Source organism: Zootoca vivipara, chromosome Z1, assembly GCF_965207765.1.
Source record: "Zootoca vivipara chromosome Z1, rZooViv2.hap1.1, whole genome shotgun sequence".
Classification (NCBI taxonomy): Eukaryota; Metazoa; Chordata; class Lepidosauria; order Squamata; family Lacertidae; genus Zootoca; species Zootoca vivipara.
In genome coordinates, this window is record NC_142583.1 from 69,295,819 (window position 1) to 69,319,820 (window position 24,002).

At 47.9% G+C, this 24,002-nt stretch overlaps 1 protein-coding gene across 4 annotated transcripts in view; it reads left to right on the forward strand.

Moving 5' to 3' along the window:
- The first annotated feature begins 14,119 nt into the window (after positions 1-14,119).
- Positions 14,120-24,002, forward strand: part of RNF24 (ring finger protein 24) — a 67,960-nt gene continuing 58,077 nt past the window's right edge. The window contains exons 1-2 of one of the 4 annotated variants that reach the window (XM_035103054.3): positions 14,194-14,283; positions 22,699-22,792. The gene's annotated coding sequence lies outside the window, so the exon portion shown is untranslated. Of the gene's footprint in view, positions 14,284-15,207; positions 22,793-24,002 lie in introns of those variants that run through there. The other 3 variants (XM_035103052.3, XM_035103049.3, XM_035103053.3) reach the window with 3 other exon arrangements.

Below are 24,002 nucleotides of genomic sequence, written 5' to 3' on the forward strand. Positions count from 1 at the left end.
TCAGGTTTAGGGTCCTGGACTCTGGTACTACAAGCTGAGCCCTGAGAGATGGGAGTTCTGGTCCCCAACCAGTCCTGAAGCTCCCCAGGTGAACTTGAGCCAGTCACTGTCTCTCAGCATAACCTACCTCACAGTGTTGTTGTGAGAATAAAATGGGCAGAGAGAGAACTGTGTATGCCACCATGAAGGAAAGTGGGATATGCATGGAATAAATGAAGGAATAAATAAAATACTATAGTCTCAGGGGTAGCCAACTCCCAAGAGACTGCGATCTACTCACAGAGTTAAAAACTGGCAGTGATCTACCCCCTTTTTTGGACTTCAGGTCAAAGCGTTTTTTAGGAAGGAGGAAGGCCCATTTTTAGGGGGTTCAGGTCAAGGTTGTTGAGTTTTTTCAGGGAGCCACAGTTGTTCAGCTTCTTTAGCGGGGGCCAATGATCTACCAGTGATCACAATCTACCTGTTAAACATGCCTGCTATAGTGCATGGCAATTCTCCTGTTGTATTGCTATGTATACAAGCACATTCTCTTTTTGAAGGACTGTCCGGTACAAGACAGCTTTGAAGATAAAATAACCCCAAGAAGAGATATCAGTCATCAGCTGAATAGATACTCCCTGGTCAGAGGCAGTCTACCTCTGAATACCAGGTGCTGGTAATAGAAAACAGGGGAGGCTGTAGTTTTCACACCCTGCTCATGGGCACCTGGCTGATTGCCCTTGGAAATTTTGGGTTAGATCCCAACTTAGTCATGCTTAAAGTAAACGTATTGAAATCCCAGTGCGTCCACATTTACTTTGGCACACTCCCACTAAATTCAATGGGACTTGCTTCCATGTAACAATGCACAGGATCACTGTTGAATTTATCTTCACGCTGCCAGAGTTTTCAGCTGTACACAATTATTTCCCATATATTTCATAAACGTTTCCCAATATTCTTTAAACGTATGTTCTTCTTGTTCTCTTATTCTATATGTTAAGTCTGCAAGTTAAGTCTGCATATTCTATCAACTTAAGTTGCCATTCTTCTTTGGTTGGGACCTCCATTCAACATTTTAAATAAGTTTTGATGGATGCAATAATGGAAAAACTGATTGGTATAGTTTTTGTAAAATATGCAGGGACAGTGCTTTTTCTCTGGGGGTATGCAGGGGTACGCATATGCCTAAACGTTTTGTGAATCTAAGTTTAGCCTAATTGAGGGGCTGTATTTCAATATGAGTAGGAAAATGAGAGTATCCCTAAACATTTTTTTTCCAGAAAAAACCACACTGTGCAGGGATATAAGATGTGTAAAATGAACCATGGAAAGAGAAGAAGGGAAGTCATTGTTATCTTAAATAAACATGTTAAATGTTTATTTGAAATTGTAAAACAGAAAATTTAACAAAAAAATTACACACACACACACACACACACACACACACACACACACAATGCATAGGATCACTAAAGTGCCAGATTTATGTATAAGCTAAGCAAAGTATAGCTTTGAGCCCCACTCTCTTGGGGCCTCCAAAAAAAATTAAAGGAAAAAAACCTGGATGTATGTTTCCAAAATATAAGATAAAAAAATAAAATAAAATAAAACCTACATACAGCAACAGTGTTTTGTGTTGTGTAGGCTCCTGTGATGTAAGTCATGGGACCCAACTGCCAGCCTGCTCCCTAAAATATCACTGGTTTGCTCCTTTCTATATATAGGGTGCCTACATTCTGCATGTGCAAATGGCTTTAGATACCTATTAGGTCCAGAAATTACCATATTTGTTGTTGTTTAGTCGTTTAGTCGTGTCCGACTCTTCATGACCCCATGGACCAGAGCACGCCATGCACTCCTGTCTTCCACTGCCTCCCGCAGTTTGGTCAAACTCATGTTCGTAGCTTCGAGAACACTGTCCAACCATCTCGTCCTCTGTCGTCCCCTTCTCCTTGTGCCCTCAATCTTTCCCAACATCAGGGTCTTTTCCAAGGATTCTTCTCTTCTCATGAGGTGGCCAAAGTATTGGAGCCTCAGCTTCACGATCTTTCCTTCCAGTGAGCAAAAAAAATTACCATATAGCATCTATTCAACACAAAAAACAGCGACAATTTGTTGCTGACAAAGGACAGCTGGACATATAAAGGGCCCCATTACCTTCAGTAGCTTAGGGCCTCATCAAACCTAAATCTGGCCCTGATCACTACGCTAGTGTGACCACATGCCGGAATTCTCATGGGTTAAATCCAGGATATGCTATTTCCACGCACGCAGCCACTTTTGAGTTTCAGCCCATAAGCCCCCCCACAAAGCGCTCTGTCGGCAATGCAACCCCACCTCCCATGAGGCAAACCCACAGCCCATCGCTGATGCTGCTTCTACAGCAACCAGATTAGCTCTACTGACGCCAAGCGCAAGGAGGCTGGTTTAAGTGGATTGTGGATTACACTGGAAGTCTGACTCTTCCCGCGCTTCTTCAACCTAGGAGGATATGAAGATGAACCACCAGTGATCCTGGCAAGTCAGAAAATGGGTGGGGAGACCATTGAAATGATCCCTTCTGCTGAAAGGCAGGATTAAGAGGGTGACAGGTTAAACACAGCCGCAGCAGAAGCTAATTAAAGCCATCTGACTCACTGCCAAGCACCAGAAATTACAGATCAGGTTGGGTTTGGGTGAGCTGGACCTCTCCACTCAAGCAGAGACCTGCAAATCCATCTACTGAAACCAGAGAGAACTATTCCTGGCACCGGAGGGGTCAGCCAAAGTTTGGCATATTTTGTCATCCCATAGAAGGGCAAACGGCTTTCAGGGGGTCTCCAGTTTCATGCTCAGTCATTCACAAACATGGTCGCCTGGAAGAGTCTCTGGTCACCAGAGGCGACTATGTTTGCGGAGCACAGATCATCTCGGGAAAGAGTGACAAGTGGGCTTGTTGTTTTCCGAGGTCTTCATAAACGACTTGGATATAGGAATTGAGGGGATGATCATCAAATTTGCAGATGACACCTAACTGAGAGGGGTAGAGGACAGAATCAGAATTGAAACAATCTTGTTAAAAGGATCTATTAAATTAGGAATTGTAGGTACCGATATTCCAAAGGAGCAGAAAAGACTTTTTTATGTACGCTGCAACAGCCGCCCGGATGCTACTAGCCCAGAGATGGAAAAAATACAAAGTCCCTACCAGAGAAGAATGGCAAACTAAGATTCTGGACTATGCCGAAATGGCAAAACTGACCGGAAAGCTCAGGAACCAAGAAGACCAAAACTTTAATAAAGAATGGGGGGAAATTTATAATTTACTTGAGAGACCACTGTAGGCAGATGAAAACATTAGCACGGTTACAATAGCACTTGCAATGTAGCAAATAAATAAATAAATAGGATCTATTAAAAATCCAGATACGTAATAACAACAATAGAATTCCTTATGCAGATAGGAAAGGTGACTTTTGTACAGCCATGATGCCCATCACATTTGTTTTTTCAGAATTTAAGCACCGTCTGTGTCTGTGCAAGATTAGCCCAGTCTTCTTCTCCACCCCTGAATTGGATATATGGAGAGAAAGAATGCAAGAGGAAATGATGCCTAGATAACAGGCTGGCTTGTTAGGACATCCATTGCGGACTGATTGCTGTCAGCCTCGGTGGAATCAATGCCATTAGTCACTTCGTTTTCCCAGAGCAAACTGATCTATTGACATTCTGCCACCAAAAATAGTTCAGCAAAAATGCCGGCCCTGTAAAACACCCCTCCGGCATGCTGATCACATCCACATGGAGACAGAATTGTGGAGCAGTGAAATCTTGGAAGAACCTTAAACAGGAGGACTGGTAGACAGAAAACACAGACAAATGGCTGTTCACTAGGGCTGGGCGATAACTGGATTTCAATACTGTGATCTATCACCAGCTAAACACCGCAATATCTCAATACATCATGATATCTGAGATAAGGAAGGAACTACACAGAACTAAGCAGGACAGTGACCTGGCAACTGTTACTACTTAAGGGTCTAAAACTGATAAATGATGATATTATCAATCATCTCATGGCCACTTTCAGTAGCAGTCCCAGATTATTTGTATTCACTATGCCTCATTGCCATACTTTGGACTGTCCTGAACACCACCATTTGGTAGACAAGCCGAAAACCAAAAGTCTCATTTGGATGCCTTCTGGCTTACCTGTTGATGAAGCAGAGTGTGTGATCATTGATAATATTGTCATTTATTATTTTAGACCCCTAATTACCGGTAGTAGCAGTTGCCAGGACATTGTCCTGTTCGCCTCTGTATACTGTAGTTCCATCCTTATTTCAGACATTGTAGTAGATTGCAATGTTTAGCTACTGATAACATTGCAACGTTTTAGCTGGTGAGTTATCTCAATATTTAGCTGGTGTGTTATTGTGATGCTGAAAACCAGATATCACCTAGCCCTTACACACATTGTGATTCACGATATATTGTCAGCTCAAATATTATGAACCAATTATCACAATGTGAACTTCAAACCGGTTTTTGGACGATACATTCGTACCTCAGAAGTCGAACGGAATTCATTCCAGAAGTCCGTTCGACTTCCAAAACATTTGGAAACCAAAACGCAGCTTCTGATTGGCTGCAGGAAGCTCCTGCAGTCAACTAGAAGCCGCGGAAGCCCCTTCGGACGTTCGGCTTCCAAAAATAGTTTGCAAACTGGAACAATCACTTCTGGGTTTGCGGCGTTCGAGAGCCAAAACTTTCGAGAACTAAGCTGTTCGAAAACCAAGGTACGACTGTATATTGATATACCACCCACCCAGTCCTACTGCTAGCTACAGATTCAAGAGCTCCAGCTGTTGGCTAAGCTGCTGTGATGTCATGGAAAGTTTGCCAACGTTCTTACTGCCCAGCGTTGGAGCACAGACAAAGGGCACAGCGTCAGCAACAGGAATGAAAGGTCAGTGTGTCTTGGATGCAGCTCACGTTTGGTTTTGACACAGGAAGTCCACAAAAAGGCCATGCTTTTTTCAGGAAAGGAGGACAGCAGAAGAAAGATGAGGGCTGAGAAGCTAATTGGAAGTGCTGGGCAGTAAAAGACTTAAAACTAAGGGTCCGGAGATTGAATTGTGGTTTGTTTCCCCACCTGCGTTGCCCCACTCCTAGGAGGATTCGTAAGGAAGCAGACCCTCCAAGTGTCCCAGTTTGCCAGGGACAGTCCTGGAATTACAGAAGCCATCTCGGTTCCTGATTTGATCCTGGGCTGTCCCGCTTGTCCTTTTTCCTCCCCTCCACATATCAGAGAACCATTAAAAGTGGCGTGTGTGGGTGCAAAAACGGAGTCCTGTTTCTATGGAAAATAAAATCCCTGCACCAAATGAAGGAAACCGTGAAGCTGGCGTACGAAGCCCTTCCTATAATTTTGAATGAAAAGGTCACCAATCCACTTTAAATTCTTTAATTGCAATGCTTCCGCAACCAGCCACTTCTTAGGAAAATGTGGGGAGTGTTGATTCCTTTACTGTAGACGAAGCCTTACACTGTCTACTCAGAAGTAAGTCCCACTGTATTCAAGGTAACTGAGTAATGACTGTGCAGCCTTACACTGCAATCCAAAGCGTTTTTACTGAGAACTAAGTCCCACTGTTCAATAGGATTTACTGTCTGTTATGTTCCTGATCATTCTCACAGTTTCCATTATCATCATCACCCTCATCTCCTGCCTTTTTCTCTGACAGGGACTCAAAGCAACTTACAGCTGCAATTTTATTTCGTTCCATTTATCTGTTGAAGGCGTTGTACACGATCCCTTCCCTCGCATATTTTTTCTTTGAGGCAACCCTGCGAGGTAGGGGAGGCAGAGACGTTGCAATTGCCTCAAAGTGAGCGATGTCGATGTTTACATGCGGCGAGAGATCAAACATGGCAGCAGCTTCTGGATGTGGAATAGGACGCCGCTATTTTCATCGGAGAAACCCTGGAGGCTATGCAATAGTTTGGCTTCTGTGCTTGCTACGAAACAACAAAGGAACAGCATGCTCTTGCAGAACACATTGTCCTCGGTGGGCTGTGTCAGCAATCTGGCCCATTCTGTCACCGTGAATATATGCAGAAAGGCCTCCAGCAACACCACAAGCAAAGGAAGGCCTCCTGCCTGTAGCTCGAGGCCCCCACGCTGCTGACTCCGTCCCCTGAAATCTCGCATGTGGAGAGAGGCCAGTGCAAGAGCAGCCGACGACCGTTTGGGCCAGGGCTGTCTTAAGCATATCCGGTGCCGTGGTGCAAAGATCCCTCCGGTGCCCCCCAAAGAGGGAAAAAGGGAGGCTCCCCACCCCCCAAAAAACAACTTAAGCCAAACTTGAGGAGGACCGGCGGCCTCCGCCTCAATGAAGTCTCTCAGGCATCCCTCACAAGCACCGCCACCGCCGCCTCAGTTCCAAAAGCTCCCTCCGCGTCTGTCCCACCAGCACCAGCACCAGGGCCGTCTTAAGCGGGTTGGGCGCCCGGGCGCCATGGTGCGCGGATCACTCCGCCGCCCCCGCCCCGCCCCGTTTCTTCCTGCGGCTGGTGGGCAGGCACAGCGCACAGCGTGGTTTCCACGCGGCTTTGCCGTGCAGCGCCCCCTGTCGACCCGGCGCCCTGGCGCCCCGCGCCACCCAGCCTACCCCTAGAGCAGGCCCTGACCATCCCCGCAGTCCATGGGGGGCCGGCAGATGGCAAGGGGCCTGGGCGTGGAAAACGGGCGTAGAAGACGGGGCTCGGGAGCGCTCGTCAGCCTCTCTGCAGCGGCCCGGGGTGGCGGTTTCTTGGGGCCAAGGGGGCAAGGAGCTGGGCAGAAACCACCCCAACGTGGTGGTGGGGGGCTGAGGGAAGCGAGCGGAGCGGGTGTGAGGGAGGCTGCCATGTCTCTGCACTCCTCGCAGAAGCCCCCCACGGGCAGCCACTCCCCGATGGCAAGCTTCCCTTTTCTGGGGCCGGAGCCCTCCCGCCGGCAGCGGAGCGCCATGGAGCCAGCGGGGAGAGCCCCAGACTGCAGGAAGGCATCCGAGCCTTCCCGCCAACAGGGATGACCCTGGCGCTGCGTTTTCATTGGTAGAGCTGCTGCCATGTGGCATCGCCTCTACCAATGAAACGCAGCACCGGGGTGAGGGAGGACCCTGGCGCTGCAGAGCGGAACAGGGTTCTAGTGCCCCTGCTCCGCTCGCTTACCTCCCTGCTCTCCCCTGAGCCCTGAGTGGCGTGGGGTGCAGGAGCAGGGAAAAGTGAGGCCGCCGCGTAGCTCCCCCACTTGCTGGGGTGCCCCTCAGCACCCCTTCAGCGCCCAGGCGCCCTGGCACCCCGCGCCACTAGAGCCAATGGGCGAGCCGGCCCTGGTTTGGGCTATACCATCAGAACCAAAGCCCCCACTCCATGCACTTCGAGTAAGGGTGCAGAGTAGGGAATATCAGCTGGCGCAGCTTTGCTTCCTCCTGAAGGATAGGACATGTTGGTCCTCTGTCCAGGTGTTGGGCCATGGAAAGTCCATTGGAATGCGTTCTGTGAGACCCAACATCAAACTGACTGTCCGGTCTCACAGAGCACTGCAGAAGGTGCTTTGTTGTTCGGGACCGTGCTGAGGATGGCTGCACTGAGGAGTAATGGTGGGAGCCTCCCCTTCCCCCTCCCCCTGCTCGTGCACCTGCATCTTCCCGGGAGCAGGAGGACAGTATAGATTTGGAACAGTGGTTTGCAGAGGGACATAGTTCAGAAATGCAGAAGCTGGGAAATACTGGATGCGGAACAGCTAGGAGTCTGTGCAGGTTGCATTTTTTCTCATAAAGCGTTAACCCCAACTTGCATGGTGTGATTTACTGCCAGCACAGTGGCGCTGTGGGTTAAACCACTGAGCCTAGGGCTTGCTGATCAGAAGGTCTGTGGTTCAAATCCCTGCGACAGTGAGCTCCCGTTGCTCGGTCCCAGCTTCTGCCCACCTAGCAGTTCAAAAGCACATCCAAGTGCAAGTAGATAAATAGGGACCGCTCTGGCGGGAAGGTAAACGGCGTTTCTGTGTGCTGCTCTGGTTCACCAGAAGCGGCTTAGTCATGCTGGCCACATGACCCGGAAGCTGTACGCCGGCTCCCTCGGCCAGTAAAGTGAGATGAGCACTGCATCCGCGACTGGACCCAACGGTCAGTGGTCCCTTTACCTTGACCTTTACTCTCCTGACAGCAGAGAGGGGTGTATGATTAAATTAACATTTCTTGCTCTGCCCACTTTTGCTTCTGATTCTGCCCGCCGCTGGGATGTCGCCCCTGGAAGTTGGCCTAGGAAGGTGTGGCCCCCAGGATAAAAAAAGAGGTTCCCACCACCCCACCCCAAACCATCCACATTGGGAAGTATCCAGAGTCGAGCTACTGCAGGAATTGACCCCAGACGGCTGTTCATGAAAATAGCCTTTGGGAAAACCCTCTCTTTTCTGGGCAGGGGATTCCCACAGGAGTAATAAGGTTCTCATTAGGACAGGCTGTCTGGCTGTTTGGCTCACACGTCCCTCCGGCCAGAAAATCCCCTTTACAAAATACAGCAATAAGGGGAAAGCTGCTTGCATCATTCACAGAGACCAGTTAAGCTGAACCCTTAAGAACGGTGCTCGACCAAAATCCTGCTGATTCCCTGGGCTTAGGCCAAGTGCCGTCAGCTTACCTGTGTCAAAATCTCAGGCAGAATTTGCGAGCTCTCCCAGTCGCTTATTACACAACAGTGCACGGGGTTTTATTTTCCTGGCACGGAGGGCTTTCCCGTCATCCCGGATTAAAATGATGGTGGCTGAAAGGCTGAGAATTACACGGCAAACCCAGGTGCTGATTATGCACACCTCTAAGAAGGGCTTGCAAAACCTTTGGCAGCAGAATGCTACCCTGGATCTGTGACAGCGATGGTAACTGCTGCCCATATCCCTGTCAAATGATGTCTGAGAACAGGGTTGGGCCACATTTTTCCTGGGTTCCCTGGAGTTGCAGGTAGGGCCATAACTCAGAGCTACAGCAATTGCTTTGCATGAAGAAAGTCCCAGGCTCGAGCTGGGGATGTGTTTGTTTTTAAACTCGCTTGCTGCTGCCCCTCGTAGAATAATAGAATTGCAGCGTTGTAAAGGACCCCCAAGGGTCATCTAATGCAGGAATCTCAACTGAAGCATCCATAGCTGATGGCCACCCAACCTCTGCTTAAAAACCTCCAAGGAAGGAGAGTCCACTGCTTCCTGGGGGAATCTGTTCCACTGCCGAACAGCTCTCAATATTCCTAAAAGGGATACTATAGTACAGTTGTACCTTGGTTTTCGAACAGCCTAGTTCTTGAACATTTTGACTCCTGAACGATCGAAACCAGGAAATGACTGTTTCGGTTTTCAAACACTCTTTTGGAAGCCGAACATCCAGTGGGGTTTCTGTGGTTTCCAATTGGCTGCAGGAGCTTCCTGCAGCCAATCAGAAGCCGCGCTTTGGATTTCAAACACTTTGGAAGTCGAACGGACTTCCGGAACGGATTCCGTTCGACTTCCAAGGTATGATTGTAGTGGGTTTCCTGGATTGGCAGAGGGTCAAACTAGATGACCATGGGGAAACCCTTCCAGCTCTATGATTCTACAATTTTGTAAATCCTCGGCTGCAAAACGGAGCCAATATCCACTCAGTTATATAAATCCAGTGTTGCACATGTATTTTATGTATTTATGTATTGTATATAGCTTGTCTCACTCCTTATGCCACCAGGAGCCACCACGTTGGGCAAAAGATTTCCCACCTGCAGGCAGGGGCGGAGGAAGGGGGTGCGGTGAGGTGGGCCGCCCCGGGTGTCACACTGGGGGGGTGACAAAATGCCGGGCAGCACTCACCGTGGGGCCTGCAGCGTGCCCGAGCCACGCATCCCTCCTGGGAGTGACGCGGTGGCTTGGGCACCAGCAGGCTCCGCGCTGCCCCAAACGGTCCACCCGCCGCCTCCCCCTCAGCTGTAGGGTGGCTGAGTGGGAGGAGGCAGGCAGACTCCTCGGAGGCCCCACAGAGCGTCCTGCCCCAGATCACCCCGCCCCGCGGGCAGCTGGCCCTGCTCCTGGGCGCAGGGCATGTGTGCCACCCGAGGCGCCTGATCGGCTTGCTCCACCGCTGCCTACAGGTCCCTTCCAACTACAGTTCTGTGGTTCTGTAATTTTATTACCGTACCTATATGTCTACAGCTGAAAGCTCACATGTCCTAAATCAGATGTGAGCTCCTTGTGGCCCTCAACTGAATTTCATGCAGAACTGGGAGCAAACAAGAGAGAAAGAAGGGGGAATGTAAGGAATGCTGGAAAATATAGAGCAATAGAAGAAGGAGGTGGAGCCCTCTGCAATCTCTTCCTCATCCAGCAGCTTGCCCCACCCATTCTTGGCTCTGGCCCCACCCACTGCAGATCACCCCTTAAGACATGTAACCCTCAACAGAAAAAAAGCTTCTCCACTTCTTCACTAAAGGGAGATTGGAATTATAGGGACAGAGCTACCTAAATTGTATGGAAATTTATTTATGTATGCTACTATAGCAGCAAGAATTCTACTTGCCCCAAAGTGGAAAGAAGCAGAAGTCCCAGTAAAGGAAAAATGGATACAAAAACTAATGGAATATGCAGAAATGGCGAAACTTACTGGAAGAATAAGAAACCAAGATAACAACCTTTTTATAAAAGGATGGAAATGGTTTATTGAATATTTACAGATAAATTGTAAACAGATAAAAACATTAGCGAGGTTATTGTAATAACCTGCAGTTTCACAAGAGTATATATATTTACAGTAGATAATTAAATGAGCAAGGGAAATGAATTTGTGTATGCAGAAGACATTTTTTAAAAAATAAGTTTAAGGAACTGCAGAAAAAGGGGGGGAAGGAAGTCAAATTTTGAAATGTTAGATTGATTGTAAAACTAATGAAATGTATAAACTTGAAAAGTATAAATAAAAACTTTTTTTTAAAAAAAGCAAATGTTTCCACCAATTGTGGACCTGGGCTTACCTTTTGGGTGTTTCCAAAGATGTTCTTCATTTAGTTCTTCATTCCCCAAAGCTCTACCCAATGAATCACTGCCTTTGACCTCCAGAACCCTGGATCCAGCCCTCGGGTGTTGCAGAAGATGACTAGAAAGGTTTGGTTTGAAGAGCAGACATGGGCTTCTGCCATTATGCAATGGCTTGCATAAATTACGAGAGTTGGCAGGTGTGGAGTTCAAGTCTGTGATGCAACACTATTCGCTCACACAAGCCAGCCTACCTTGAACTACCTCTGGAAGCCAACACACATCACGATGCGTAAAGCCAGGAGTCCACAGAGCAAATATCTTGAAGCGACATTTGCTGCAGAACTTTCGGCTTGGATCTGGGAGCGTGAAAGCAGCAGCAAAATTCCTCACTAAGTTTTTTGGGGGAAATTCAGGCCTAGAGATGGCAAAACTGACTGGAAAACTCAGGAACCAAGAAGACAAATTTTTTTTACAAAAGAATGGGTAAAACGTATGAGTTATCTAAGAGACCATTGTAAGCGGATGGAAACATTGGCAGGATTCTGATTCTACTTGTAGTATAAAAATTACCATGGACAATATGGATTGATACAAAAGTTAAGAGTTTGGAAGAAGATGCCATTTTAAATGTTTAAAATGGGACTCCATGGAGGGCAGAAGTCCTGAGATTCGGAGAAATCTCTGTATATGGATATATATTTGGCTTTTTATAACTTTGTATTGGAAAAATCAAATAAAAATGATTTCCAAAGAGAGAGAAAGAGCAGAGGCGATAGTGATGGGTGCATGTCTAACTCCACCCATGCAAAAACGGAAATGTTTCTGACTTTTGTCAGAGGCGTCTGAGACACACACACCTTTCATCATCCCCCATCCAGGCAGCCAAGAAGCATTAGGACACTTTGAGGACCCACCTTCAAACAAGGCAAAGGTACAGGGATGTGGAGATGGGAGGAAGGGTGGTGAGAGGCGTGGCTTAGTGAGGGGTGTGGCTTGGGGAGAGTAATCTCTCTCCCTCTCTCTCTCTCTCTCTCTCCCCCTCACACACACACACACACACGCACACACATTGGCTGAAGTTTTACACCAACGATCTAACTCAGAAAAATGAAATTATTGCAACTTCATAGGAGCTGCCTGGGAGGTGCAAGGAGGAGCAAAATGCAGTCCATACCCTCCAACATTTCTCCAATGAAAATAGGGACATCCCATTCCATAATGATAATTTTACTATTTATACCCCACACATGGGACGCGGGTAGCGCTGTGGTCTATACCACAGAGCCTAGGGCTTGCTGATTAGAAGGTCAGCGGTTCGAATCTCCGCGGCGGGGTGAGCTCCTGTTGCTCGGTCCCAGATCCTGCCAACCTAGCAGTTTGAAAGCACGTCAAAGTGCAAGTAGATAAATAGGTACCGCTCCGGCGTGAAGGTAAACGGCGTTTCCATGTGCTGCTCTGGTTGCCAGAAGCGGCTTTGTCATGCTGGCCACATGCCAGCTCCCTCGGCCAGTAAACGGTCAGGGGTCCCTTTACCTTTACCCCGCACCTCTTATTGGGTTGTCCCAACACTCTGGGCAGCTTCCAACATATATAAAAATATAATAAAACATTAAACATTTTTTAAAAAAACCTCTTCCCTAGACAGGATTGCCTTCAGATGGCTCGGGGGTTGGATAACTCCATACCCTCAGACATTTCTCTGGTGAAAATAGGGACATCCTAAGAAAACTCCATTCTGAAGTAAATCAGCCCTGAGTGCTCACTGGAAGGACAGATCCTAAAGCTGAGGCTCCAATACTTTGGCCACCTCATGAGAAGAGAAGACTCCCTGGAAAAGACCCTGATGTTGGGAAAGATTGAGGGCACTAGGAGAAGGGGACGACAGAGGACGAGATGGTTGGACAGTGTTCTCAAAGTTACGAACATAAGTTTGACCAAACTGCGGGAGGCAGTGCAAGACAGGAGTGCCTGGCATGCTATGGTCCATGGGGTCACAAAGAGTCGGACACGACTAAACGACTAAACAACAACAAAGGAAACACAGGACATTCCAGGATCAAATCAGAAACTGGGATGGCTTCTCTAAATCAGGGACTGTCCCTGGAAATTAGGGACACTTCGAGGGTCTGGCACACACACACACCCCAATAAAACTGAGCCCAGGGTGACTGCCCCATGCAACCACCACTGTGTGGCACCAGGAAAAGATGGTGAAACTGGCTTTGATTTATTTCATTTTCACTATCCTGCTGGGGACATTTAAACTGCGTGAAGCAATTCCATAAGCCTCACTGCCTCTAGCTGTTTCCACAATCTCTGTCTTAGAAAGGCTGCTCTTCCCACCATGACGGGGGCCTGCTGCCACCCTCACCCCCCTAAACACACAATAGCAGTAAAGTATGCTGGATTATAAAATGCTTTCTTTCCTGTTCCAGCCACACTCTTTGAGAATTGGAACTCATTACCAAGCTTAAAACCATGGAACCACCTGGGATGAACAAAGACATAGGATTCTTATCTCATTATGCATGATCAAGCTTTCTTTAGCGCCTCAGCCCTTGTTCCCCCCCCCCGACCAATTGCAGTCATCAACAGTTGTTAACAGCCATCTACAGGTTTACCACTCCCATCAGCCCATCACCCATTCCCATCACCCCACCCTCTGAATATACATAAGGGTTTGGTGGACTCTGTTTCAGTGTATCTGACGAAGTGTGCATGCACATGAAAGCTCATACCAAAATAAAAACTTAGTTGGTCTTTAAGGTGCTACTGAAGGAATTTTTTTATTTTGCTTCAACTCAGACCAACAAGGCTACCTACCTGTAACTAGAATGCTGCACCACTGTGAGACTAATAATTTGCTGTTTGCATTGTTTTATGCTATTCTTAATATCTGTAGTTATGTTTTTTATTATCATTTATTACAATTACGTATATTATATTAGCTGTGATTAAGAATATTATATATATTATATTGAGTTCTCACTGTCTCCCTGCGTCAAGCCAAATTGCGCCTGCGCACTACGGAGCGGGAAGCTGCGCCACGGGGCGCTTTTTCCTTGCCCTTCGACGGGCAAAGTCTATGGGCGGGGCCTGAAAAACGGGGCGGGGCGGGGCGGGGCGGGGGGTGAAGGGAGACGCGCGCGGGGCGGAGTGTTGCAGCATCCGGGTCCCTTTCCCGCTGTTGTGTGCCTGCGTTCCATCCCGCCTGGCATTGAGCGGCGCCTGTGCCTGTGAAGCGGCTGCCAACGTTCGGAGCAGAGCAGACTCATCTCCTCTGGGTGAGTAGCTAGTCCTGCGTGTGCATTGCGCCCCCCCATTCACCCCTCTTCTCCATTCAGGCTGGGGTGGGGTGTGTGGGTCGGGATCGTTTCCAGCCTGCCATGCAAAAATGAGGTGTCTGGGTCTTTCTCCTTAAGGTCTCCAGCCTTCCATGCAAAAAATGGGCTTTTGCAGCTTTCAGCATCTCGTGCAATAAAAAAATAAAAAAATGGGGGTTCTCTTAGGTATTTCTCTCTGCCCCTGCCTGGCTGCTAGGCTGCACAGGGGCACGGCAGTCCTGTCTGTGACTTACAACAAAGAGAGGGAAGGTGCGCGTTGGGAGGAGGGTTGCTATCTGCGCTGTCTTTCTGCTTCCCAGTGGCAGCATCTATAGGGGATTATTGGGGTCGAGGGGAGAGACTAGGAAGGGAGGAGGTGGGGGGCACCCGCCTGTCCTTTCTCTCTCCCCTCTTTAGCCCCAGTTCCCCAAGGAAAAGAGCATCCGTCTGGGATGCGTTTGGCTCCGGCCACTGGATGGGAGAGAGGTGGGTGGTCTGTCCTTGTGGGTCTCTGTGGGGCGTCCGAGTGGGGTGGCGTTTCTCCAGAGAGGCGGGGCGGTCCTCTCTGCACGCTCCCTGCTCAGCTTTGTCTTCTTATGGGGGCTGAGATGGGCCGGAGGGCTCTGTGAAGATGGCCTTCCCTAGGGGCGATGAGGAGGGGGTAGATGGGTCTTGGGGTACGTCGGGGATCCCCTCTATAGGGCCGTGAGAAGATGCGACGGGGCAGTCTGTAGGGTAGTGCATATGTCGCTGTAGAGCCGTGGGGAAGGAATCTTGTCTCATCTGTGGGGCTGTGAGATGTAGGGAAGACATTTGTCTGGGGCGGGCGGGTATCTGGAACTTGGGGGGTGGGGTGGGATAGGGGGCCCTGACCTCATATGCTCCCTGAAACTGCGCTCTTTTCATTCTTTGTATGGGGCTAAGGTGGGGGGCATAGCTAGACTTGGAGGAGTCCATTCCCAGGGCTTCTGTGGGGCTGAGGAGGCATATCTCCTCCAGAGCAGCTGTGGGGCTTGCCATCCCCCTCCAGAAACAGGACAGCCATTCTGCACAACCCTGTAGTGGCATCCCTTCTGCGGAAGCATGTGATGCTGGCGTTCTCCAGGTGATGTCTGGGTTGTTCCTGGGAACTGGGAGGTGGCCGTCCCTGTGGGTTCCTTTCCTGTCAGGTTGTGGGGTGTGTTATTCCCTAAGGGGTTATTTGACACGTGCGCGGCAGTTCGAGGCTGCTGTGGGGTGTTGTTCTGTGGAGCCGAGAAAGCCTTGCCAGGTGCGTTTGGAAATAATGTGGCATCCCTTAGGGGAGATTCCAACAGCGTCGTTGTGGTGGATATATATATTAATGTCCGTCCCGAAAGGGCTGTGGGGGAAAGGCCAGGTCTCCAAGGCACTGCCCCAGTTTCTAATTCAGTTGTTGCTGTTTTGTTTGGCTGGCCTCACAAGGTTGCAATGCCCAGTCTCTCTGCTAGTCTGTATTGAGCTGGGATATGCCAAATAGCATGGGCACCACTGAGTGGCTGCGTGGATCCCATCTCCCCCCCCTCCCGGATCTGGGATGGGTCTTCCTCTGTGCTGAGCACAGGCCCACATATCTGTGGATGTGCTTGCACTTTTAGCTGTTTCCAGCTCCTCTTTTAAATGCGAACCACCCAGCCTCCCGTCTTTCAAAAGTTGACAGGAGGAGAAACAGGAGGGCGAGTTCCCTGGCTTGTTTAAAGGCAGAGATCAGACAAGATTATGAGAGCGTCTTTTATATGTCTGGAGAGGAAGTTGCAGCGATTCTCAGCGACTCCCCTCCTTTGCAAAATAGCCTTTGATTATAGAGTGAGCCAGCAAAGCACAGGAAATTCCTAACGCTGAGTAGGAGAGAGTCTGAAAGCACAGTGCTTAGGTTGTGGCGAGTAGCGGGCGGGCAGAAGTGGGGGGGGGAGTAAGCACCAGAAAGCAGAGATTGCCAAAGTGGTGCTCTCCAGATGTTTGCATGGTTAAACGCCAAGGGTGGCAGGGAATCCACATCTGCAGGGCTCAGCCAGCGTTGGAAATTTACCCCCGGGTGTTTGCAGAGCAGCTGGTTTTGATAGCTTGAGGAGCCAATGCAGTTCTCTGGCCCCCTGATGCTGGGCCTCCACCACTCCCTTTTGCAAATATCACAGGAGATGCCAAAGATTTCCTGTGTGCATGTGTGTGTATTTCTAAAGAAACTTTGGCAATGCATTTCGATTGCATATTGCTTCTCTCCTCCGGCCTTCCCCTTTTCATCTGTAGTTCCTGATCGCGCCTGCAACGTGCTTAGCAACACGGAAAGCTGGCTTAGTGGCTCTGCTTGCTTGCAGGACTCCTTCGAAATGCAGTGTTTGCTTCCCCTGCTGTCTTCTTATCCTTGTTTTGAGTGTCTGCGATTCCCACAGACTCCCCCTTTTTGCTAAGTTGCCTGTGTGCCTCTGCACTTCTGCAAGTTCTCTTCTCCTCTCTTGAAGTACAGTAGGTGTACATTGCTGGAAATATCCAGCTTTTTAAGAAATAACGTCATTCTAACAACAACAAAACAGGCTTGTGGTTTTCTCTGGGGGAGCTGTGCAAAAACGCTCAGTGTTACAGCCTGAGACCTCTCTTCCTTTTCCTCTTTGATGACAGCTGTCTTCTCTGCATGTAGCCACACGGTGTTAATTTGAGACTAGATGTTTTGGTGAAATTAAACATTAATACATAGTACGTGGAGTAGATGTGTAGCTGTTTTAACAGAGCGGTGAGTTAATTTTCAAACACCAGTCAGACTCTGGGGCGGTTTTTTGTTTTTATAACGGTTTGTGTGAATCGTTGGTTGTTTTTGTGGTAGACTTCTGTGGAACTGAGAGGTTCTGGAGAGCTGGTGTGGCATAGGGGCTAAGAGGCTGAGCTGATGCTTCTCTCCTCTCTGCCGTGAACTTACTTGGTGGTCTTAAGAGAGCCGTGCTCTCTCTGCCTCAGTCTCCCCCATCTGGAAAATGGGAGACAATATTTTTGTACAGTACACTGCTCTGTGACTCAAAGGTGGAAGGTGGTTTACAAATAGTCATATAAATAAATAATGCTAGCTTACCTGACAGGGATGGTGAAGCATCACAACTAGATGATGCATGTGAAATCCATTGAACACCTTGAACACACTCTACAGATGTTAGACATTATCACGAACATGGTTGTTCTGATCTAAAGGAAACTTGGATTGTTGAAAAAGGTAAGGCTGTAGAGAAGCAAAGAGTTCCACGTGCTTGGCTCTACAAATGGATTTAAACAGAGCTATTTGCTTAATATTTGCATTGGGAACCAGAAGACCACATCAGTGCAGCAAAATACTGGAATGTCTCAAGACAAATTGGGAGGAACAGCTTGCATTTTAAGTTCTGCCAGATTAGAGAGTCCGGATATCGTTGGTTAGAGTGTGGTGCTGATAATGCCAAGGTTGCAGGTTCGATCCCCGCATGGGACAGCTGCTTATTCCTGCTTTGCAAGGGGGGTTAGACTAGATGGCCCTCAGGGTCCCTTCCAGTTCTACGATTCACTCTGACCCTTGGCATAGAAGAACCGGGGTCGAAGATCTAACAGCCTTTCACATGGGGCTCATCCTCCCACGACACAACAGAATCAGGAGTGAGACCTTTCCTGTGTAATTGGAACATTAATTGCTCTGTTGGGTTGCCTTTTCCACCTGCGGGCTTTGTAAGAACATCCAAACGACTTTCTTTGCGCCAATGTGCCGTCCACATGGCAGGTGGCAAAGCATGTGGTTTGGGGGAATGCAGCAGTGATTGTGTACAGAACTCCTGTCTGGAGTTGTGCATGGCTTTTCACTGCAGGTACCACTTTGGTTATTTGCCTAAGATCCGGAAGCCCAGCCGCTGCTCAAGCGATGCTTGATGTCCATATCTGGCCTTGGAAAGGGATATTCTTCCAGGTCACATTTGTGCAGCTCTGTCCCTACGGCAATGGTTGCACGTCCAATGTCTCTCCCGCTTGCATTTATTTCCCTGCCAGACACAGCAGCTGACAGGCTCTTTCCTGGGCCTCTTCTGCTCTTGGCACTCTGCAGTCTGCATGACGATGGCTAATAAATTAGGAATGTTCGGTTGCGGGGAATCCTCCCTCGGAGTTGAAGGCTACGAAAGCCGAGCTTGCCTTCCTTTTCAGCCGTCTGATTACTGGACATGTGTTTAATTTCAGCTGCTATAATCTACACAAACAGAAGATCACATGGCAGAAGTGTTCCTGGACTGTGGGAGTGTGGGAGCATTCTGTTCCATTAAAATACATATATACTCCCTGCACATAGAAAACTAAGTGTCAGGGAGAAGCGTTCTAGCCTAGCCTTCTGCCTGGCATGCTGTGAATGAGGATAGGGGAGCCATTCAGACATACAGTAAATACATTTCCCCCTGACCTGCAGCCTGCAGTGTAAAGATGGGTTAGATTCCAGGTCGTTGGAGGTCCAGGGCTGATTAGAAATGGCTCTAGCTTGGGTGCTTTTAGAGCAGGCATGTCAAACTTGCGGCCCTCCAGATGTTTTGGCCTACAACTCCCATGATCCCTAGCTAGCAGGACCAGTGGTTGGGGAAGATGGGAATTGTAGTCCAAAACATCTGGAGGGCCGCAAGTTTGACATGCCTGTTTTAGAGGGTATATGGAAATGACTCTGTTCTGCTGCAGCCTTTGGTTCATGAATTCAAAGGGCTACAACTATTCCCTCCCAACCAGCGTTCGAAATTCACCAGGAGCCAGGCGCATTTTGCACCTGACTATCGCCCACTTGTGACCAAGTGAAGATTCCTGGTCCACCATCTGGAGGCGCATGCCTGGGGATCCTTGGATCTTGACCGTTTTCATGCACTAGCAACACACCCTGTAGAATTCTGTCTGTGATGTTTTATCTGCACAATCAGAATGGATTTCAGGAACCAAAAGATCATATTGAAAAGTACAACTTCTGAGCCTCCTGGTTGAAGAATGGCAAGTGGACATTCCGTTTTGGTGACTGTAACCCTGGTTTAAGGAGCCATTGAGCACCTAGCTTATATATCTGAGTTTCTAACACTATGCCCTCAATGCACACACTTTGCATTACTATGCTTTGTACTAGCGTCTAGATCTAGAAGAAATAGGTAGCCTCCATTCTGTCCCCTAAGGAGTGGTGGGGAGGGGAGCCGGTGTTCTTCCAGAAGTTGCTGGATTGTAGCTCCCATCAGCATGGTTGGTGATAAGGGATAATGGGAGCTGTAGCGCAACAACATCTGGAACACTGCATGTCCCCCACCCACGGTCCTAAAGGATGCAACACAGTGTCTTGGCCCTTTGGACCTTCAGGGAGCCATGGGAAATTCCACTCATCCCTTTCATGGACCACGCCATTGCTGCTTTAGGCTTAATGTGAATACCATCACGACTTGCTCTTTTTCTGCGACATGACTGAAGCAAACAAAGGCTTCCCTGCCGTTGTACAAGTGATTCCTTGACAACTTGCATCACCGGTTCAAACGTGTATTAAAGATTAACTAAGGCTGCAAGCATCCTTGCACAACTGAAAGCAAAGTTCTAAAACGTGCTCCGAGACCTTGTTTTGGAATGCAAGAGGTGTTCGGTGTCTCGTTTCCTTTGTGTATACAAGAATTTGCTACCCCTTTGCTGTGAGTGATATATATATTGCGTATTCGGACGCCGACTCAGCTCTGTGAAAACCCCAACACACCTGGGTTATGGAAATCTTAGACTGTGCACCTTAGCCCACGAACGTGGTAATTTTCATTGGCCTCTGTGTGGCTTGCTTCCAAGGAAATGTGCTGGGGAAGAACTGTAACTCAGTACTAGGAAGCATGCAGAAATTCCAGTGTTCAATCTCACGCGAAACCCTAGAGCTGCTGGCTGTTAGTGAAGACAAAACTAAGTTGGATGGCTGCAGTGGTCTGATTCTTCATAAGGCATCATCCTTTGCTGGAGTAGGCACAAACTCCACTGGCCATGTCTCCTAGCGCTGCTTTAACAATCTCAAAAGTGCCAAAGAAATTTCTTCTTTCTAGTATTGCAGTGGAATTGGCACACATGCCAGCATGCAAGTAACCATAGGTGTTTTTTAAAAGCAAATATGGCATGGGCAACTCGCCATAACGGATATGGTGCCACGGAGATTTCTACAGTGGTACCTTGGTTTACAGACTTAATCCATTCCAGAAGTCTGTTCTTAAACCAAAGCGTTCTTAAACCAAGGCGTGCTTTCCCATAGCAGCAGGGGACTCAATTTACACTCAACTTGTTCTGCTTCCAAGGCAAAGTTCACAAACCAATACACCTACTTCCGGGTTTGCAGCGTTCTTAATCCAAGTTGTTCATAAACCAAGCTGTTCTTAAACCAAGGTACCACTGTACTTAAATAAAGCACAATTTTCCATTGTTGTCCTCCTCTCGGAAGCAATTGCACTTGCTGTTTGTCATCGCATCTTGAGAACTGGTCCTCTCACCTGGCATTGGGCACATACAAAGGTGCGTTCCATCAAGTCAATGACTCTGCAGGATTTCAGAAAGTGGTCTCTCTCCCAGCCCTTACCCAGAGACGACGGGGATTGAACCTGAGACCTTCGGCTTGCAAGGCAGGAGGTCTTCCACTGAGCTACGGCCCTTCCCAGGCAATCCTGGACTAGACAGATCACTCATTTGATTCCCTATATGGCAGCTTCCCCCATGTGCATTATTAATTTTATTTTTGTGCAAAATGCACCTGCTGCTTAACCGACAAAATATCTCCAAGCAGTTTGCATAAAATGCTGTGAAACAGATATTTAAAACAGCGGAGCAGGTGGACTTTAAAAACAAATAAAATTGTAAAAATAAAATTTCAAAATGAAGATAAAATGATTAGATTTTTTTTAAAAAAATGTCCATAAATAATATTTAAGTTGCTTAAACAACAACAGTAAAAAGCTTTTGGCAGGCATCGAACAGAACAGAGAAGGCATCTGCCTAATATTAATATATTGATACTAATAAGGTAATATAATTGTAAACATGATGGGAGAGGGAAAAGGAGCAGATGGTTCCCTGGTTTTTACTTCCTTTTGCCAAACCTGTTCTGGCAGGAAAGTTGACACGTGGCCATTGTGTGTTGATTTATCTGCAGTGCTTTCTTAAAAAGCTCCTCCACGTGGCTTCTGTAACTCTTTCAAGTACTGGTCCGTTGATCCATCACTTCCATCCATTCCCTTGTATCTCAGATTGCTTGCAGGACTTTGGGATCAATTCCGGAACTGGCGCTTAGATGGCTTCTTTTGCTGCTTCCTCTCCTCGCTCACGCAGTCACAACCCTTATGAAGAGACGTCATAATACATGTCTGATTTTACACCAGCAAAGGTCACGCTTTGGTTTAGTGGCGGGGTGAAGTTGCCTGAGGTTTGCCTCGCATTTGACACCTTGCTCTGTCCACATTCTTTGTGTGTTTTGGATTATGTTGGTGGCTCGGGCGCAAATCAGCAGATCGGGTTAACATTTGCTGTGCGCTGATGTAACACCAGGCAGCGAAGTCACAGGTGGGCCAGTGCCCCATCTAATCCAGCGCCCTGTTCTCGCAGTGGCCAGCTTGTAGGGAACCAGCAAGCACGACCTCAGCCCTCTCCCATCCTACAATCTCCCAGTGTCTGATAGCTAGATAGGTTTCTTGTACAGTGATACCTTGGTTCTCAAACTTAATCCGTTCCAGAAGTCCGTTCCAAAACCAAGGCGCGCCTTCCCATAGCAAGTAATGCAAAATGGATTAATCCGTTCCAGACTTTTAAAAACAGCCATTATTAACATGAATTTTACTCTCTAACAAGACCATTGATCCATAAGATGAAAGCAATAAACAATGTACTGCAGTCACACAATCAATCCGTTGGTAGCTGAACTGGGTTCCACACAGTCACAGTCACACACAAAAAACCCCAAAAAGAGCTGCAAAAATGAAAACGCAAAATAAATAGCAAAACCAGACAGACCTCAGTGTAACACTCAAAACGGAGCACATTCGGCTTCTGGAAAAAGTTTGCAAACCAGAACACTTATTTCCGGGTTTGCAGTGTTTGGGTTCCAAGTTGTTTGAGTACCAAGGTACCACTGTATTACCGGTATTAGACGTTGGTGACTGGCAGCTGTTAGCCGTCACAAAGACCCCGTCTGCTTGTGCGCAGACTGGAGGGAAAGTTTGTGAGCATTGGCAACAAACTATTGTCTCGCAGCTTAAGGGTGGGGCCTTTCAGATCATTCAGACTTTGGCTCCCACCGTCTTGACCACTGGCCATGCTGGGTGTGGCCGATGGGAGTTTGGAGACCAACAATGTTTAAGGGTGTTATGGGAATCTTTATTGTTTTTCCTGTAGCGGAGTAACATGGCTGCCCATGTGGAAATTAGGGTCTTCGATGGAAGGAGGTGGAAGTTTCCTGTTGCGTTTGTGCAAATGGTCGCCTTAGTAGGTAAGCACTGTACTGTATGTTTACCTGCTTTTGACTTCTCAGCTTGTTGTTAACATCCGTCTGTCTCGGGAGACAATGCAGGAGTGCGTCTTTGGGGGTGAAGTCTTTTATGTATATATAAAACAATTTATTGTTTCCCCAAAAACAACAATGTAAAAAAGGGGGAAACCATAACCAAATTAAACCATAAATTTTGCTCGACTTCCCTCCACTCCCCCTCTTGGTTCCATTATAATATACTTGTTTATACACATCCATAAAACCTTATATACTTAACAATCCAATTTTAAAACCTTCTTCATCTTGGCTGGTCTTGGCCTGGAATTCAGTCTCGTATATCGGAACAAAGTCTTTCGTTCAAACAGTCCATCAAGTCCTGTACATCTCAATATCATAACTTCAATTTTTTTAACAACAATCATTTCCCACAATTTCTTAAAATCTTTATATGTTTTTACCTTTGGGGGTGAAGTCAAACGGTTGGAACTTGCAGAGCCTGCTGTGGCTGCAGAGAGGCATGTTTCGTTGCAGCTGGGGCAGAAGAAGGCGTCCGGTTATGCTGCTGCAGATACACCGTGACGTTTCTTCTCTCTATGCTCCTCCAAGTGCTCGTTCCTTCTCTGGTCACTGCTGTGGATGCCTGACCTGACTATCTGCCTCCTGGCACTGCGGTCATTTGCAATGGGTTGATGTTGCCAGACTTCACATCCCGTTTGTAGACATCTTTGTAACGCAGAGCTGGTGCCTGAAGCCAGCTCCCCATATCCTTGGGAATCCTGACATCTTCCATTCTGTGTGCATGACCAAGCCAGCATAGATGTTGCTGAGATGGGAATGCGGACGTCCAGGGAATGCGGGTTTGGAAGAGCATGGCTTAGTTTGAGACTGTCCTGCCATGTGCAAGTTGGAAATAAACAGTCAAACCTCGGTTCCCAAATGCCTCCGTTTTGAAACATTTCGGCTCCCGAAAACCTGGAAGCAAGTGTTCCTGTTTTTGAACGTTTTTCAGAAGCCGAACATCCAACGCAGCTTCCATTTGAGGGCAGGAAGCTCCTGCAGCCAGTTGGAAGCCGCGTCTCAGTTGTCGAACCTTTCGGAAGCCGAATGGGCTTCCGGAACGGATTATGTTTGACAACCGCGGTTTGACTGCATCCTGAAAACACCATTTCTCTCCAGTATTCTTTTCTCAGTGGGAAATGGACTCAGCTTA